This window comes from Pinus tabuliformis, chromosome X (genome assembly GCF_031772625.1).
Source record: "Pinus tabuliformis cultivar Carrire ecotype Pingquan chromosome X, CPIR1, whole genome shotgun sequence".
Taxonomy (NCBI): Eukaryota; Viridiplantae; Streptophyta; class Pinopsida; order Pinales; family Pinaceae; genus Pinus; species Pinus tabuliformis.
Window position 1 is genome coordinate 1,636,560,923 of NC_142308.1, and position 14,720 is coordinate 1,636,575,642.

The 14,720-nt window shown below is 42.8% G+C and overlaps 1 protein-coding gene across 5 annotated transcripts in view; it reads right to left on the reverse strand.

Annotated features, from left to right (window-relative positions):
* Nucleotides 1-14,720, reverse strand: part of CW7 — a 502,578-nt gene that overhangs the window by 262,914 nt on the left and 224,944 nt on the right. The gene's annotated exons all lie outside the window — the stretch shown is intronic.

Below are 14,720 nucleotides of genomic sequence, written 5' to 3' on the forward strand. Positions count from 1 at the left end.
CTCCATAAAGCAGAAAGTAAATAAACATTATTATCAAAATGAAGACAGATTACAAATGAAAAAAACTCTCTTCCTTCAGGAAAGCACAGCCTTGAAGGTGAAGACAACAAAAAACAAGCGCCACCATAGGATAGTCATCCAGATCACTAGCAAAAGGCTGAAATACAACAGCTTGCCATAACCAGTCTCCTAATTTGAGGAGCCTATATATCCATGTATCGCTCAAGGAACCAGCACTGAGCTTGTAAGCAATAAGCCAATGACAATATATAGAGCCCACATTCAGTAACCATAAAAGGTAGTTTGATTATGTACAAACAGAGATTTCAGAGTTGTTGATAATGGATTTGCATCTAGAGACCAAGCAAATCCATGAGCATACAGTTTGGTTTGATGGCTAAGATCGAGCCATCTTTCAATTCCTGAATTATTATGGATGCATATTGGAACTGTTGCCACAAAATCTAGCAAGGCTTGTGAAATGGGTGGCCCCTAGGAGAAATGTTTCTCCTATTCATCTCTTGAACCCGGCAGCCAGCAGCCCTTGAGAGCCCCTAGTAGACAATGTGACGTGCCATTCATATCTCTGCCACCTGCATCAGTCATATGTCTCCTCGCCCATTTGCCAAGAGCACATGTTGGAAGGTGGGCTTCTAATCAAAAGGTACTTTATTCATTTTGCAATCATGTGCATATGCTTGTTTGTATTTGGGCATTTTTGTTCATTTTTGTAGCATCGGATGTGTTCTAGTCACGAAACTTCGTGAAGAGCTACAATACATGAGATCTCCATAACCCGCAAATCATTTTTGGAAATTCCACCTAGAAATGGCTTAATTAGATTATTAACCTAATTTTTTAATGTTTCCTAAGTCTAAACTTAGGAACACTGGTTAATTAATCATAATTAATTAAGTCAAGGTGAGAATTCTCTAGAAACACACACGGATGAATTAATATGCACCCTTGACTAAGTTCTAATCTTGGTCATTGTTTCTCCAAAAGAAGATTATAAGAAGTCGATAGGTAGATGCAGGATACACCAGTGTAGATATTTAGTGATCTAGAATCTAGAGAGTTCGATTTTCCAATGTTGGTGATTCACTAGGAGAAATCGAGACAGAGGTCGAGCTGCAGGTGGTAGACTGGTAGAGTAGCAGATTTCTAGAATAGTCTCCAGTTCCGAAAGAGTCAGAAGAGAAGGCCGAAAATATTCCTCAGGAGGCAACGCTGGGACTGCACAATGCCTCAAGATAGGCAGTTCGATTCAAACCAAAAGGAGTGTCTATTCAACTTCCAGAGGCCGGGAAAATTTCCAAGAGGCCAGAAGAATCACTTCCAATGGAAGATACAGGCTAGACGTCGCATCAAAGGAAGTTTCTAGGCAATACATGTAGGGCCTGCGCAGAAGGCTGATGCAGAGGGTTCCAGAGCCAGCTCTAAGGCTCAGTGTGTTGCGGGATTGCTTGAGGTGAAGGGTAAATTCCCTCAAATATATTTGCAAGTATTTTCTTCAGATAGAAACGCTAGTTTGACGTCATTTTATTGTACTCATAATTTTTGTTGCTACATAAATAATAAAGACCCCAACTACTGCACCAATTTTCCCACATTGGGTTTTTCCGGGGTCAATTTTTCGAAAACATCAGTGTCACAATTCTTGTGTATGTGCTAGAATTTCTCAATTTCCACTATTTAATTATCTGCAGTATTTTTATGGTGAAAATTGCAGTTGTGATTTTATTCATTGTTTTCCATAGAAAATAAACTTCATAATAAAATTTACATTTAGGACAATAATTTCTAGTTACTGCAATAGATGAAATTTTCACATGGTATCAAAACATAAGTGATTAGTCGGGAAGCTCAGAAGCGGAAGAGAGAATTTCATAGTTCAGAGGGAGCAGCAGACCGAAATTCTCAAATGTTGCGCAGTGCTTAGGCAGGCAAATCGAATTGTTGAGCATGAGTTCAATTTTTTCAATGCAGGTTGGCAGAAAAATTCGATTGGCCAGATTCCTTGATTACAACAGTGAGAGGGACAGCAACAGCTAAGATTTTTGCTGCGCAAATTTCTGATTGGACTCAGAAGGTTTTGCAGCAGCAGAATCAACGTCAGGTAAAAGAGGAATAACACACAAATCATATATTCTATGACCATGGACAGAATTCACATTCAGGACGCTTCATATTTGTCTTCCAGGTTGGAGGACAAATTTGATTGCTTGTCAGGATCAGCTTCACAGAGTGTCTAGTATATAGACAATGGAGCATCAACTCATATAACAGGGGTTAGAGAATATTTCGCTAGCTACAAGGAGGAGCAAATGGACTTTCAGATTACGATGGGAAATAGAACGAAGTGTACTCCAGTAGGAAAAGGTACCATCGATTTTCAGAGGGAGTCAAGAGCAAGCACTAGCGCAACAGATGTATTGCATGTGCCAAGATTGGGTATGAACCTGATTTCAATATCCCAGTTACAAGATAAGGGATACGATATCCACTTCGTAGGGAAGAAAGTGTTTGTTAAACACTCAAGCTGGAAGAGGGTAAAATAGATTGGAGTTTGAAGCAATAGATTGTATAGGTTGCAGCTCAACTCTCCAATGGCACTGATAGGCAATGACAGTAGCAGTGGGAAGGAATTGAATGAGTTATGGCATAGGGGAATGGGACATCTACACCATGGAGCAGTTAAGATGCTCAAGGAAACAGTAACACGGGCTCCAGAACTTGGCACGGAACATGATGATGTGTGCAAACGATGCGTACTTGGGAAGTATGCTAAGGCAACATTCCCAAGAAGTGACAGCCGAGCAAATGGTGTGTTAGGACTTATTCATTCAAATATTTGTGGCCCGATGTGTTGAGAATTCAATAGGGCAATGTATATGTCAATTCTTTTAACTTGATAACTGTTTGTGTTACCTTTTTACTTATTAGTTTTGATCTTTATTATTCCAATATGCAATACATCAAACAGCTACAAAAACAGTAAGAACTGTGACACAGTATATAGGATGCAAGCCAGGGCCAAAACCCCTCCTCTTGAGAGGAAAATCCAAAAATCTCTTCTTACCTTTCAGATCTTTCAAATAACAAATACCAAGACCTAGACGCAACAAATACCCTCCAAGATCAAGTCTTCCACGGCCACCTGCTACAATATCTTCGACCTCCCAGTAGATCTGAAAATCCACTCCCCGACAACTGCTGCAACTGTTGTTGCTTCACTAGGAGACTTTGATTTCCCTCTAATAGCCTTCCTCTTGACTTTGCTTGCCTTGACTTGAGTCCTGGGGCTAGTAACATGCCCTAAGAGATCTTTGCTTGCCTTCCCTTCTGTTTTGCTTCCAAAATCGAACCCCAAAAGATCCTAGCACAAAAACCATAACTTTGCTCTTCCAGAAGAATAAAGAAGGCCCAAAAATTTGACTCCTTCGACTTCCTCTTCCTTCGCACTCCTTTCTTCGACTTCTCTTCCTTCTGCTTCTTCGCATGAGAGGCAAGTGAGTGAGCGATCCAAATGGAGGACGAATTCCTCTTATATATAGGCTCTTTCAAGGGTGGACATGGCTCTTCATGTAGGCTGACTTGACAGCTCATTAGGCCGACTTGATCTTGGAAGTATTTTGCCACTTTCAAGACAAAATAAATTTTCCTTACAATTTACAATGTGCCCATAGGGTTTAGGGCCAATTAGGGCAAAAAAGGGCCAAGAAAAGTCAACGTTGGGCCAAGGAAGGCCAGCGTTGAGGGATGAGGAGCTTAGGAGGGCAGATCGGGGCACAAAAAGGTAAGAGGAGGTTGGAAAGAGGCAATGTTGGGGCTCAGAGACTGGACGTTGGGGCTTCTAGGGAAAAAGGCTACGGTTTAAGGGCTGAAAGGCCTAGGATAGCCCAAAGGGCAATCGTCTAGGCTTCCAGAGAGAGGTCGAGGCCCCTTTAAGCCACAGCTAGGCCAAAAATGGCCTTAAACCATCTGTGCAAGGGGTTGGAGAGGCAATCGGGGCCTCTAGGTCTCACAGCCTGCTCTAAAAGGGCTGAAAAGGGATGACGTAGGGGCTAAAATGCTGACGTCCATGCCTTCGAGCCTAACGCTGAGGCCGTAGGGGAGGCCGGATCTAGACCAAGGAGGCCTGAAATGAACAACTCTTGCTTTGAAAAAAAACAATTCTCTTATGGATCTGAATTTTGCTGCAAATCTTCAATGAATAGCCCTGCAAAATTTCCTAGAGATTAGATCTTACCCTCACGGGCGTAGATCTAGCTCTACATTAGCTTGCTCCCTTGATCTAACCTACAAAAAATGAAAAGAAAACACCCAAACCCCAAATATATACAAAATACTTAAAACCCCAAAACCCAAGATAGAAAAAATAATTTACAAATTAGATTTACAAAATTATTTACAAGATCTACAAATATACAAGGGTTTTGAAAATTTTGAATTTTGACAAAAATATTTTTATGCAGTTTTTTCCTTTGATGAATGGCTAAAAATACTTTAGAAACCCCAATAATGTATATTTTAGCCTTAGCGAAGATTTAATCCTCCATACAAATATTTGGGATCCAAGTAACAGTGACTTATGCCCAAGTTTGTGAACTTGAAGGCCAAGGATTGAAGTACTTGCAAGCACTATGTATTTGTCTCAAAAATAATCTGTTGAACCACATGGGGAATCAAACAACCTAAGATTAGCCCAAAACTATCAATAGTATGATTTTATCTCCATCTAATGGAAAAACAAATCTTACCAATATTCAGCACCACATAGAGATGTCTGTAGTCAACACATACTACAAATCAATAAACAAGAACACCTTGAATTGCACCCCAAAGTCTTTATTATAACAGATTCCCAGCAGGACAATAGTTACAAAGATGTTTCAGTAGCAATTTTCTAGCCAAAGATCAAGATGTTAGAGACTCAAATGACTCTAATTTATAGATTAATCCTCCAAGTGGAAAATAATGGCTAGTTTCTTTGATCTTTGTCAAAATAATCTTGGTCGTTGAAAAGTATTTGATCATCTTTTAATCTTAGCCCTTGATTTTTTATTTTTTTAGGAATTTTTGAATTTATCATTTAATTCCATTTTTATTATCTCAAAATTAATTATTTTGAGCTAATTTCCTCAAAAATTTGACTTTGACTTAAATACGAAGGTCCAAGGGTCCAAATTTTCTTGAAATATACAATATTCCCTTAGTGGAGGACCTTTAAATATTCATTCCTTTAAGACCCACGAAATTTTCCACTTAGAATTAATTTTCCTAGTACAACTTAATATGACTAATTAATTAATTTTTTCATTTTAGCTTAGGATTTAATTTTATTTTGCCAGAGAAATTAATTAATTTACACATGTGGGGATTTAATTAATTTTCCACCCTCATAAGACTTTTACATTTACAACCCTCAAAGGGGGAATACACCTTTGGCTTAGACCCTCAAGACACATAACCCATCTGTGACACAATATGATCTAGTAAACCAAGTGATTTGTAATAAAATAATTAAGCTAACTAGCTTAAATTATTCCCAAATCACTTTTACATCAGACTCGACTAAAAACACTAAGACTCACCTAAGATTTCGTCAATAAATTTTACCCTAGCTTTGGGTTTAAGCTGGAGGGAAAAAACTCCTCTGATTAGTTGTGTTTAGAAACACGGGTAATCAGCAAGGTTAACAAACCTCCTAGGATGAAAATTGTCATCGAAATCATAGGTTTACCTAGGTTGTTATATATACTCAAGGTCTTACTAGGATCATTTACATTACATAACTTGCAGAATGGGTTTACAATGACATGTAGACTGTTAATAGATGACCCGATCCTGTTGAAAAAATTTGGCACTTCCGCTTCCTTGGGACTTTGATAAATTGAGTGCAACAAGAGGGAAGCCAAATAAATTGAATTTGAAATTGGAATTTGGCTTGGAGCCAATTTTTCCCTTTATTTTGGAGCATAAAGATTTGACTTTTCGAATTTAATTTTCATTGGGCTTTTACCTTTGATTTAAATTTAAATTTTATGGCCCCCAACAAAATGCTTTGGCCACAATAACATTTTAATTAATTTTAATGAAAAGTCCTTTTGACTTCTCAAGTTGCAAGCTAATTATATATTGCCATGTCATCTACTGTAGGGGATTTTGACCACTAGGTGGGACTTTGATCTTCTGAAAAGCATAACATGCAAATTGTAAGGAGCCACGAGGCATGCGATAGGTTGGAATCACGATTGTCGTTAGAACAAAATCCGTAGGCATTAGTCTCTACTACAATTGCCAGAGTTAGGATCAACGAGAGGCAGTTAGTCCATGTCGTGAAACACATGGGGAGCTTTGAACCCAATGTCTAGCGATCTCCCCCCAGCCCGAGCCAGGTGAGTTTCGAACTCGAGACCTGTCGCTTTGATACCACTTGTTGGAATCATGATTGTCGTTAGACAAAAATCCACAGGCGTTAGTCTCCACTAAAATCACCAAAGTTAGGATCCACGAGAGGCGATTAGTCCATGTCGCGAAACGCATGGTGAGCGTTGAACCCAATGTCCAACAACATGTTCCAAGTCATACATAGGCCATACCTGCTCAGCCCCTAATTGATTTGCAAAGATGAGCTCAAAGGGCCTTCAACAATGACGAACTTCACAAAGATGCAAAGTTTGTGAATTATAGGAGCTTGATTGCATCAAATAATTGCTCTTCAATACAAGAGTATCACTTGTATAGGGACGATGATATTCTTGGATTAGTTTGCATACAACTAAGGTATGATTGCCTTCCACACCAACCAAATGCAAACTATCCAAGTTTAAATAATGTTTTAGAGATGAAAGAAGAATTAGGATTTAGAGTGCCCTCTGAAATTTCGAGAGCGATATATTTGGCGATTTCAGTGGATTTTATATAATATGCATTAAATGACAGTTCAAATGTAGTTTGCTTACCTTGTACATATTCGAAGAAACAAACATTATTAACGGATTAATAATGGCTAGCTAACGACTAGTTGGTCTCCTCAAAATAATATTTCACTAGTCATCCACAAATTGGAGACTTAGTAATTTTCTCACAAAGTATTACATTACAATTCATTATTTTCCCACTGAGGGGTCAACTTGGGTCAAATTTTCCGATTTGGTTGACAACTCCCTTTGTTAATGACTGTTGATTTGGGGTAACATCGGATGTGCTCTAGCCACAAAATTTGGTGGAGAGGTTGGGGCACATGAGATCTCCAATACCCAGAAAGGGTTTGGGCAGATTCTAAACAGTTTGAAAAATATTAAAATAATTATTATTTTTAATGGAGTCCCTAAATCTAAACTTAGCGAAATTAAAATATTAATGTGGATTAATATAAAACTGTGTTAGAATGGTCCAAAAGACATGGATCAAGCCAGATCTAATCTTAGCCATTGATTAGAGACTTAATCTTGGTCGTTGATATGTCAACGAGAAAAGTATAAGAGGAGGTTTGAGGGTCACTTGGAGAACACACCAGATGATCAATCATTCTATTCTCTAGAGCGGGGTTTGCTAAGAGAGATAGAATTAGTGATCGGAGTTGCAGCTGAGGGGCAGTGAGTACAGAGAGATAGAGAGGCAGAGATAGTGTCGGGAGATCAGCGCAGGAGCCAGAGAGAGTGACGCAGTAGCAGCCAGGGCTCACACAGGGCCACGCAGAGGCAGCCAGGAGTTGCGCAGTGCTTCAGAGAGGCCAACGTTGCTGACGCAGAGGGCCAAAAGGCTGACACAGGGCCTCCTGAGGCTGACGCAAACCCATTCAGGGTGACACAGGTTCAGCGCTGGATAGAGAGAGGCTGACACAATCCAAAAAGGCAGACGTTCGGGTTTCTGGGGCAGATTGGAGCTGAGGAGTTACCGGAGGGTTTATCCGGGGTTTCAACCGGGACATTTGTCTCAAACTGAGAGGTACTACTGCCAAGGACATTCTCTGTTGGGTAAGCCAAATTTGGCACCCAGATTGTACTCTGAAATTGCTTAATAAGAAAACCCTCAGATAGCTGCACCGGTTTTCCCACATTGGGTTTTTCCGAAGACATTGGTCCAAAAATAATAGTGTCATTTTGTGTTCTTATATATGTTTCCTTCAGTTGATGATCTGTAATATGTTGAGCATGCACTAGTGTTTATTTTTAGTATTTACATTGTAAATAACTTGTTAAGTAACAGAACAAGTAGGTAGGAATAAATCAGTAAAGTGCATGGAGGGTTTCTAACCGGTAGACTTAGAAACTTCAACATGGTATCAGAGCGTGGTTGCAGATCATAGGAGAACTAAAGACATCAACCAAGCGAAGCAATAGCAGCAGAAAACAACTATCCCGAGTGACAAAAGTTGTTCCTAGCATAGCAACAACAAGGGAAGGGTGACGCAATGCCTGCATCATCAAGGGTGAGCCAAGAAGAGGCAGTGCAGAGGCCAAGGGAGGAAAAGGGAGGCTCACGCAGAGCCACGCAATGGACCAGAGGGTTGTGACGCAGTTTGTTGAGGAGGCCGAGTTGCTGGTGTTGGGATTGCGCAGAGCCTAGGAGCACTCACCTTCAAGTTGTTGGGGTTTAGGAGGTTGTGGGAAAGTTGCAGAGTGGAGTTGGTGGGGTACTGTAGTCAGAACAGTACCTCATAGGGCAAGGCCCAGGAGGAGGGAGTTGCTACCGATGGTTTCTAGCCGAGAAATCTGGATCAGTGGTGCAGTTGCACAGACGATCAGAGTAGGGGGCATCTCGACATCGGCAGAAAGATTTCCAGGAGGGAAATCGAGACTCAGAGGGATTAAATCGAGAACTTCTAGGAGGGAAGTAGAAGAGCAGCATGGCACTACACGGAGTAAGAGACCAGGACAAACTGGACAGAGCCTCAAACTTCGCAGTATGGAAGGCTAGAATCTTATCCGTACTTGACAGAAATTGTGTCAAGCACTTCGCCTTGAGGGCAATAGTTATCCTAGTCGACCCAGTTGAGAACGACAAGTACGAAGAGGCAATGGCAAGGGCCATGAGCATCATCCTTGACGGGGTGAAGGACCGTGTAGTACCACACATTGTCGAGAAGGAAGTGGAAAATGAGATGTGGCAGGCCCTAAATAAATTGTACCAGCATACTTCTGTCCTTAGAAGGATGTTACTAGAAAACTAGATGAGGTCATATTAGATGAAGAAGGGAGAACAGATTGACACCTTCCTCAGAAGACTAAACGAGATCCGACATCAATTGACTTCCATAGGAGCCACGCCGGATCAGGAATTGATGGTGAGGACAGCCCTGAATGCAGTCTCAGAAGACTGGGAGGTATTTGTCCAGAGTATACTGGGCATAGGGACACTTCCACCTTGGGATGAGATGTGGGTGGCTCTTCACCAAGAAGAGATCAGACAGCAGACAAAGGCGGAAAGCAGCAATAAGGGGATCAGAGTCAAAAAGGAAGAGGAGGAAGATGTTGCCTTGCATCTGAGGGAAAGCAAGAAAAGCAGAAAAAGAAGGATCTCTCCAAGATCAAGTGCTTCCACTGCAGGGAGTTGGGTCATTATGCGACCCAGTGTCCAAGGAAGAAGAGAAAGGGAGTCTTCCGAGACTAAGGTAGCGCCAGCAAGGGTAGAGAAGGAAGTGGAGACAGATGATGACTGTGCCATGAGTGCACACGCACCACTTGAGCGGAAGTGGGGAGACATCTAGCAGTAGTCAGGCAGACTACAGGCGATGAGGGGTAGGATCCTCCAGGTACCCAGCCTCTTAGATTAGACCTTGCTACGGGAGCCCCGAAGACGAGTAGCAGGACTGGCTGATGTGGGTAGAGATGGATGTGGATGGAGCAGCAGAGAGAGCTACAGTGTAGGAGTCCCAGGACAGCGCGAGGCTAGCAGGCTGCAATAGTACGAGAGGCATGGGAGTGTTGCACTAGTGCACGATGGCACAGAGAGGTGTGCAATGGTACGAGATGCAGGGAGTTGTTGCAGCAACGCAGAGGTCAAAGAGGGAGCACTTGTCAGTGGTAGAGGGAGCTTCAGCATCAAGAGGGTCTCTAGCCCAACAGAGAGGTCAGAGTTGGGAGATCAGTTACTTACTTCTCAATAACTGAGTTGCAGTGCAACAGTGGGCAGCACGATGCAGCATGATGAGAGGAGTTGCAGTGTGGATGCAGTGTTGCGAGAAAGGAACAGCAATAGCAAGGATGCAGAGGGAGTTGTCATACAGATGCAGCAGTTGCAGCGGCAGAGCCATGGGCAGCAGTACAGGATGCAGCAGTACATGACGCAGCAATGCAGAGGATGATGGGCAGCAGGCCTAGCATCAGTACATGGACCGATGTCGGATGATCAGGGTGATACTCAATGAGGAGTATTGCTAGAGCACAGTCCTCGCTAAGAGGGAGTGTTGATTTGGGGTAGCATCAGATGTGCTCTAGCCACGAAATTTGGTGGAGAGGTTGGGGCACATGAGATCTCCAATACCTAGAAAGGGTTTGGGCAAATTCTAAACAGTTTGAGAAATATTAAAATAATTAATATTTTTAATGGAGTCACTAAGTCTAAACTTAGGGAAATTAAAATATTAGTGTGGATTAATATAAAACTGTGTTAGAATTGTCCAAAAGACATGGATCAATCCAGATCTAATCTTAGCCATTGATTAGGGACTTAATCTCAGCCGTTGATATGTCAACGAGAAAAGTATAAGAGGAGGCTTGAGGGTCACTTGGAAAACACACCAGATGATCAATTATTCTATTCTCTAAAGCGAGATTTGCTAAGAGAGATAGAATCAGTGATCGGAGTTGCAGCTAGGGGGCAGTGAGTACAGAGAGACAGAGAGGTAGAGATAGTGCTGGGAGATCAGCGTATGAGCCAGAGAGAGTGACGCAGTAGCAGCCAAGGCTCACACAGGGCAATGCAGAGGCAGCCAGGAGCTGCGCAGTGCTTCAAATAGGCCAGTGTTGCTGACACAAAGGGCCATAAGGCTAACGCAGAGCCTCCTGAGGCTAACGCAGACCCATTCAGGGTGACGCGAGGCCAGCGCTAGACAGAGAGAGGCTGACGTAGTCTAGAAAGGAAGACGCTAGGTTTTCTAGGGCAGATTGGAGCTGAGGAGCTGCCGAAGGGTTTATCCGGGGTTTCAGCCGGGACATTTGTCTCAAACTGAGAGGTACTACTTCCAAGGGCATTCTATGTTGGGTAAGCTGAATTTGGCACCCAAATTGTACTCTGAAATTGCTTAATAAGAAAACCCTCAGATAGTTGCACCGGTTTTCCCACATTGGGTTTTTTCGGGGACATTGTTCCATAAATAGCGGTGTCATTTTGTGTGCTTGTATCTGTTTCCTTCAGTTGATGATCTGTAATATGTTAAGCATGCACTAGTGTTTATTTTCAGTATTTACATTGTAAATAACTTGTTAAGTAACGGAACAAGTAGGTAGGAATAAATCAAAAAAGTGCATGAAGGGTTTCTAACTAGTAGACTTGGAAACTTCAACAATGACCTAATATAGTCAACCATGAAGAATAGTACGAGATAGTAGCTCGATGTTCCATTAGTTTTGCTTAGAAGAATCCAACTTGGTCCCTTGAAGAGTATGACTCAACTTGGTCATGTGGAGAAATATTTCATCTTCTAATGGTTACATTCTTCATCCATTGCCCAACTAATTGGTCAATGAAGTCTCCAACAAGTTAACAACTAGATAGACCTTTTAATGACTAGCTAACATGTCCAACGATTAGTTTGAATCAATTTTCTCCCTTTACTAACTTGACTTGGCCACCTACAATGCCCTTGACTATGTTGTGATTCTAACACCTTGGTTGGGCTAACCTGGCCATTCTTGCAAATAGGTCTCTCTCACACCTTTAAGCCCTGTCTAATGTTGCCACATCATCTACCACCAGTGCAAATCCCATAACACCTTGAGGAAACTTTTAGAATCTGACACATTATTGATCCTCTCATTTTGTTGATCATTTTTGGCATAATGTGTTGGAATTTCTAAGTCTAACTGTTAGAAATCCTTCATGTACTTTTTGATTTATTTCTGCCTACTTGTTATGTTTAATTAACAAGTTATTTACCATGTAAATACTGAAAATTAATACAAGTGCATGCTCAACACATTATAGATCATCAACTGAAGGAAAAATCAAGCACATAAGTGACACCGTTGTTTTTGGACTAATGTCCCTGGAAAAACCCAATATGGGAAAACAGATGCAGTTATTTGAGGGTTTTATTATTAAGCAGTTTCAGAATACAATCTAGGTGCCAAACCGGCTCACCCAACAGTGAATGATCTCGGCAGTAGTACCTCTCAGTCGAGGAGACAGATATTCCAGCTAAAACCCCGGATGAACAACCCCACAGCTCTCAGTTCCAATCTGCCCCACGAAATCTCCAACATCTGCCTCTAGGGACTGCGTCAGCCTCTCTGGCCCAACGTCACCCCAACTCGCCCTATGTCAGCCTCTAGAGCCTCTACGTCACCCACGATGGCTCTCTCTAGCACTACGCAACTCCTGGCTGCCTCTACGTGGGCCCTGATTGGCTTTGCGTGGCCTTTAGCTGGCTCTGCGTCCCTCTCCCCCGACTTCTGCGCTAATGCTCCTGGTACCCTCTCTGCCTCTCTGCATCTGTATTCACTACCCCTCGGCTGCAACTTTGATCACTCCTTCGATTTCCTCAACAAGCCCTGCCCTGGAAAATAAAATTCTTGATCAACTCTGTGTATTCTCCAAGTGACCCTCAAGCCTCCTCTTATACTTTTCTAGTTGACAATTCAATGGCCGAGATTAAGTCCCCAATCAACAGCTAAGATTAACTTTGGCTTGATCCATGACTTTTGGACCCTTACAACACAGTGTTATATTAATTCACATTAATATTTTATTTTCCCTAAGTTAGGGACTCCATTAAAAATATTAATTATTTTAATATCTCCCAAATTGTTTGAAATCTGCCCAAACCATTTCTGGGTATTGGAGATCTCATGTGCTTTAGCCTCTCCACCAATTTTTGTGGCTAGAGCACATCTGATGCTACCCCAAATCAACACTCCCTCTTAGCAAGGATTGTGCTCTAGTAATACTCTTCAATGAGCATCACCCTGATCATCTGGGACCGGTCCTGGTGTTGATGCTAGGCCTGCTGCCCAACATCCTCTGTACTACTGCATCATGTACTGCTACCCATGGCCCTGCCACTGCCATCGCTGCATCCGTACGGCAGCCCCTCTCATCATGTTGCATCGTGTTGCCCATAGCACTACCACTGCTAACTGCTGCAGTGTAACTCAGTTACTGAGAAGTAAGTAACAGATCTCCCAACTCTAACATCTCTGTCAGGCTAGAGACACCCACGATGTTGAAACTCCTTTTGTCACTGACAAGTGTTCCCTCTCTGACATCTGCACTACTGCAACAACTCCATGCACCTCGCACTGCTGCCTCATGTTCTCCTGGGACTCCTGCACTGTAGCTCCCTCTATCACTCCATTCACATCTGTCTCTACTGCCATCCGCCAGTACTGCTACTCCTCTTAGAGGCTCCCATAGCAAAGTAAATCCAAGAGGTTGGCTACCTCAAGGATCCTGCCCCTCATCACCTGTAGTCCATCTAACTACAGCTCGATGTCTCCCACTTCCTCTCAAGTGCCGTGTGAACACTCATGGCACAGTGATCATCTGTCTCCACTTCCTTCCCCGACCTTACTAGCGCAACCTTGGTCTCGAAAGCCTCTCCCTTGCTCTTCTTCCTGGGACACTGGCTCGCATAGTGACCCAGTTGCCCACAGTGGAAGCATTTGACCTTGGAGAGGTCCTTCTTCTTCCGTTTCTCTTGCTTTCCCTCAGATGCTAGGGCAACATCCTCCTCCTTCTCCTTCTTGATTCTAACCCCCTTGTCGCTGCTTCCCGCCTTGGTCAGCCCTCTAATATCTTCTTGGCGAAGAGCCGCCCACAATTCATCCCAATCTGGAAGGGTCAACCTGCCCAGTATGCTCTAGAGTCTCGACAAACACCTCCCAGTCTTCTGAGAATACGTTCAGGGTTGTCCTCACCATCAATTCTTGATCCAGCGTGGCCCCTATGGAAGTCAGTTGATCACGGATATCCTTCAATCGACCGAGGAAGGTGTCGATCTGTTCTCCCTTCTGCGTCTGGTATGACCGCAACTGATTTTCTAGTAGCATCTTCCTCTGCACGGAAGTATGCTGATACAATTTCGTCTGGGCTTCCCACATCGCATTTGTCGTTTCCTTTTCGGCAATATGTGGTACTACATGGTCCTTGACCCCATCAAGGATGATCCTCTTGGCCCTTGCCATTGCCTCCTCGTACTTGTCGTTCTCAACCGGGTTAATTGGGATTGCTATCGTCTTCAAGGTGAAGTGCTTGAGAGGATTCCTGTCAAGAACGGACAAGATTTTGGCCTTCCAAACTACGAAATTTGAGGCTCCATCCAATCTATCATGGTCTCTTACCCCGTTCACTACCATTTCGCTGCTCCTCTACTTCCATCCTGGAAGTTCTCGATGTGACTCTCTCTGAGCCTCGATTTCCCTCCTGGAAACCCCTCTACCAATGTCGAGATACCCCCACTCTGATTGTTAGTGCAATTGCGCCACTAATCCGGATTTCTTAGGTAGAAATCCTCGGCAGTAACTCCCTCCTCCTTAGTCTTGCCCTGTTAG